The following is a 5,544-nucleotide window of genomic DNA, read 5'->3' as shown; positions in this document are numbered from 1 at the left end:
TCATACTTATTTATGTGCAATGCATGTTTCATTTTTGATGAAATGTCTGATAGAATATTGTGCGATGCATGAAAATTAATCGAGAATACTATGGTCATTTCATGCCGGTAATTCTTACACAATGACCTTTATTTTGATGGATTGAAAATACACGATAAAACCATTGGCTTTCTAAAATAAAGAGACAAAAGTATTAATTATGTTATACCTCAAATACAAAAAAGTAATCATTAATTTTACTAAAATAAAAAAAATTAAATAATAATTTTTCAAATGTTTTTCAACCATCCAATTTGTTATAAGCTAGAGCCCAACAAGGATTTGATAAAAGGCTGAAACCGTAACCCTGGTTCCCAAATTTTCAAGGCAACTTTGGATGGCCAAACTTTTTTTTGTAGGCTAGACCCAGTCCATAGCCAACGGCTCAAGTAACTTTGATCACTGTTTGAAATGCAAGCCCTATGAAGAGTTCCAAGGCTTAAGAGATTATGAAGAGTTCTATGACTCCAAGAAAATAAATTGGACTTTAATACTGCGTGACAAATTCAAAACCAACCTTAAATTACGAATACAAGCAAATAATAACTAAGTTTTAATTTTAAATTAATTAAAATTAGTCATATGAATCAATTTTTCGTTATTCAACTCTATTAAATATCAAATCTTCATTAATATTCAGAACTTGTAAATTCATTCATACTACAAATTATTGAGATTAGAAAAACTAAAAGGTTATGATGAAATTTTAAGAGGTTATTCTAACAATCACATTGCTTGTGGGTTGTTGCTGCCAGCAGATTCAATATCAGTCTTTGTATTTTGTAATTTTCTATTGATGCAAAACTGAAACAAAATCTATTTGAGAGTTGTTAAAAAGAGAAAGCTGCCCATGTCATATGATCCATCAATTATCGGTCGCCCCATTGAATTTCAAACAAATATATGAATACATAACCAAACTAAACCAATATATATAAACAGCAGCAGAAGCTCCCACTCAAGCTGCAGAACCAGAGACCCAAAAAAACTACTGCACAATACAACTATGATTCTGAATAGATCCAAACCTAAGATTCCAGAGGAAATAAACTCTGTACAAGCAGCTTTGCTAATTACCCTGCTACAATCCAAGGCCCAAGATATCTGAACTGATAACAAGCTAGCTTTAAGTTACAAGAAGAAGCTTAAATTTGTTGAATCCATGGACAGTGCTGGGCAATAAATACAAAAAAATTAATCACCAATTTGTTCAGAGTAGCAGTAAGCAATATGAACAAGGTCATTTGCGTAACATAAATGAAAAAGCAATAATTAAGACTAAACAATATTTGACAGATGAAGAAGATTGATGATTTGGTTCCTGCATTATGTTGTTTTCCCCACCTCCAATTGGCCTCCTCCTTAGTGCTTGAAAAGCATTTCTTGAAAGCCTCATCAACTCATCAAATGCTTGCAGTAGCAAACGGTAAAGATCTTGATATGAGTTCCAAGCTTCCCATTTAAATATGAAGGTCCTGAACCTAAAAGAAGCCATCTAAAGCTTGCAACTAAGATCAACACAATTTGATTTACAAGCTTTGAGTATAGATTCAATAGCCAATGCTAATCTCAAAAGCATCCTGGGAATGAGATGGGTATTTTGCTGTGATGAGAGAGATGAGTATTTGTATTATTTCTACAAACTCAAACACTGTAATAAAATTTTTTAAATTGGACTTAATCCTGTTAAAAGAAAATTTTAATAACAAATTCTCTCCCTCTCCCCATCTCTTCCTCTACAAACAACACATAAATTACAAATGAGAGAGGGAGATTTAACAATGCAATAAACAAATATTCTAACATAAACAAATATAAATTTCAAAAGAAGACCCTTTCAAAATTCTATAACTATGTATTATTTCTACAACTCAGATACATTAATATGGACTAAACTATCACATTTAAATCATTAAAATGATTGCTAAAATCAAACATTTTATAGAGAGATCTAAAATTATAAAGACAAATGAGGTTTACTAGAATAATACACTTAACTAGACAATTGATTCGGTGGCTCACTCCTGCCTGCCAAATAGCCTTTGGATTGCATCTTCAGCTAACTCCTTTAAGTGTTGCAAATCTTTGCCTACTAATAGATATAAGTCTTGATATGGGTGGCGTCCTACTTGTGTAAGCAAGTAGACCCACAAACTCATAAGTAACACAACATAGAGGAGAACATGAACCAAGGCAAGTAGCACAATTGCCATATAACCCAATAGGAGACGAATATTTCTAGCACATGTTTTGTAATTTGAGTTGGGATATGTTTGGAGTTCATGTTCAATTGCCATTGCTATTGCATAGTTGATTAGAGAGACCACCAACATCTTCATTTCCCCAGATAGCTGTTTTCAAAAAGCCAATATTTTAAGGATAGATAATAAATCATCGCGCATCCTGGTTTATACACACACACACAAAAGAAGAGGGAGGAGGAGGTTATTTAAAAATAATGAGTTCAAAGAGTAAATATGTTGGGATGAAACAAAAGCGATGAACAAAGTCTATTTCTTCCTAAGGAATACAGAAGCAAGCAACAGCAAGGTTCATGGCCCATTTATCACATTCAACATCAAAGTTCAAGCATCACAAGGCATAGAGTTACAGCAAACGCATAAAAAAAATGACAAATTTGATGTATTTACAGCAAATGGCCTAAAGAAAAAGAGAACAAATCTAATGTACTTAGCTAAATAAAATATTTCTCATGATTTTACTTATCCTGTTGAATTTAATAAATAAATAAATAAATAACCAAACTAAACCAAAATATAAACAGCAGCAGAAGCTCCCACTCAAGATGCAGAAACCAGAGACCCAAAAAAACTACTGCACAACACAACTATGATTCTGAATAGATCCAAACCTAAGATTCAAGAGGAAATAAACCCTGTACAAGCAGTTTTGCTAATTACCCTGCTACAATCCAAGACCCAAGATACCTGAACTGATAACAAGCTAGCTTTAAGTTACCACAAGAAGCTTAACTTTGTTGAATCCATGGACAGTGCTGGGCAAGAAATACAAAGAAATTAATTACCAATTTGTTCAGAGTAGCAGTAAGCAATATGAACAAGGTCACTTACATAACATAAATGAATAAGCAATAACTAAGACTAAACAATATTTAACAGATGACGAAGATTGATGATTTGGTTCCTGCATTATGTTGTTTTCCCCACCTCCAATTGGCATCCTCCTTAGTGCTTGAAATAAATTTCTTGAAAGCCTCTTCAACTCATCAAATGCTTGGAGTAGCAAATGGTAAAGATCTTGATATGAGTTCCAAGTACCATTTAAATGTGGAGGTCCTAAGCCTAGAAGAAACCATCTGAAACTTGGAACTAAGATCAACACAATTTGATTTACAAGCTTTGAGTATGGAATTAATAGCCAATGCTGATCTCAAACACACACTAGGAAGAAGATGGGTATTTTGCTGTGATGAGACAGATGAGTATTTGTATTATTTCTACATCTCAGATACTGTAATAAAATATTTCAAAATTGAACTTAATGCTGTTAAAAAAAATTCATAAAAAATTCTCTCCCTCTCCCTATCTCTTCCTCTACAAATAACACAAATCAAAACCTCTCTTTGCATCAAAAATTACAAATGGGAGTGGGAGATTTAACAAGGCAATAAACAAATACTCTAACATGTTCGATCATGAAATACATAAATAAATTTCAAATTTTCAATGAACAAAATTCTACAACTCAAATATTAATTATACAACTTAGACACATTAATATGGTCTAAACTATCACATTTAAACCTTTAAAATTATTGCTAAAATTATACATGTTATTGAGATATCTAAAATTGTAAAGATACATCACATTTACTAAAATGATAAACTTAACTAGACAAATGATTTGGTGACTCACTCCTGCCTGCCAAATAGCCTTTGGATTGCATCTTCAGCCAGCCTTTTTAAGTTTTGCAAATCTCTGACTACTAATAGACATAGGTCTTCACATGGGTTGACTGCTACTCGTATTACCAAGTAGAACCATAAACCCAGAAGTAACAGACCATAGATGAGAACATGAATCAAAGCAAGTTGCACAATTGCCAGATAACCCAATAGGAGACGAATATTACAAGCAAATATTTTGTAATTTGAGTTGAGATGGGTTTGGAGTCCTTGTTCAATTGCCATTGCTATTGCATAGTTGATTAGAGTGACCACAAACATCTTCATTTCCCAAGATGGCTGTTTTCCGAGGGAAGCCAGTATCTGAAGGGTGGATAATATTTCATTGACTGTCCTGTTTTATACATATACAAAAGAAGAGGGAGGAGGAGGTTATTTAAAAATAGTTAGTTCAAAGAGTAAATATGTAGGGATGAAACAAAAGCGATGAACAAAGTCTGTATCTTCCGAAGGAAAACAGATGCATGCAATAGCAAGGTTTACGACACATTTATCACATTCAACATCAAGGTTCAAGCATCACAAGGCATAGATTTACAGCAAACGCATAAAAAAATAACAAATTTGATGTATTTATAGCAAAGGCCTAAAAAAAAAGAACAAATCTGATGTATTTAGTTAAATGCCAAAATACAATATCATCAATTACAAACCTAAGAAATTAATAAAACCCATTAAGTAGCATAGATTTAAATGTAAAAGATTCTTCCCTCTGGGCTAGTAAGAGAAAAACTCCCAATAATCACAGAAGAGAATTGTTGACCTCTCTGCTACCTGTGACTTGCTTATGCGAAAGGAGAATTGTTGCTGATACTGGGGCCATAAGAACTCCTAAAATCACAGAGAAGAGCGATGGCCAATAAGGAGAGAAAGGACAAGCCGATGAGAGGAGAGTGGTGGTTGATGGGAAAGATACTAAGAGCTACACAAATAAAAATAATATAAAATAGGGAGGCTTTAAATCAAAGAAATTTAGAGATGGGTAAGAAATCGAAAGGGACCACAAGGGGTTGCTGGAGAAAAAAAATATATAGAAATGAGGATGCAGGGAAGACATTCATAATCGGCAGAAAGTTGGAGGAGATGAGCACTCTCGTGAGAATGAGGCTAGGGTCAGGTATACTAAGACTTACAAGGGCTGAGATTATCAGAACTGGAATGGACGGCTAGGATTAGTTAAGTTAAATAACAAGAGAACATAAACGTTGAAACTGGGAATCGAACTTGAGAAGTTTGGCGTGAAGAAATTAAGCCTCCAGCCGTATTTTCATCTCAATTTTTGTGTTGATATAATTATATTTGTCTATTATACTTCTAAGTTTCTAATATGAAAATAATTTATATAGATTAATCTGATTAACTCGAATTTTAATCTAGAAATTTAATGTAATTTTTAAAAAAATAACATTTTAATTTGAAATTAAAATAATTAACATTTTAATTGATAAAATTAAAAAGTAATTAGTCAAATAATTGTGATTTGATGCAAATATTAGGATTAATTTAATAAATAACTTAAAAAAACTCATTTATATCATTGTCTTAATACACGATAAAC

The 5,544-nt window shown here is 32.6% G+C and overlaps 1 long non-coding RNA gene across 1 annotated transcript; it reads right to left on the bottom strand.

Moving 5' to 3' along the window:
* Nucleotides 1–941: 941 nt before the first annotated feature.
* Nucleotides 942–5,208, bottom strand: LOC131171865 (uncharacterized). Its single transcript, XR_009142509.1, has 2 exons — nt 1,384–5,208; nt 942–1,211 (listed from the first exon to the last, which is right to left on the bottom strand). It is a non-coding gene; the product is annotated as an uncharacterized LOC131171865 (long non-coding RNA).
* Between the last annotated feature and the right edge of the window lie 336 nt (nt 5,209–5,544).

This window comes from Hevea brasiliensis, chromosome 13, assembly GCF_030052815.1.
Source record: "Hevea brasiliensis isolate MT/VB/25A 57/8 chromosome 13, ASM3005281v1, whole genome shotgun sequence".
Classification (NCBI taxonomy): Eukaryota; Viridiplantae; Streptophyta; class Magnoliopsida; order Malpighiales; family Euphorbiaceae; genus Hevea; species Hevea brasiliensis.
This window is presented reverse-complemented; position numbering and strand designations above follow the sequence as displayed.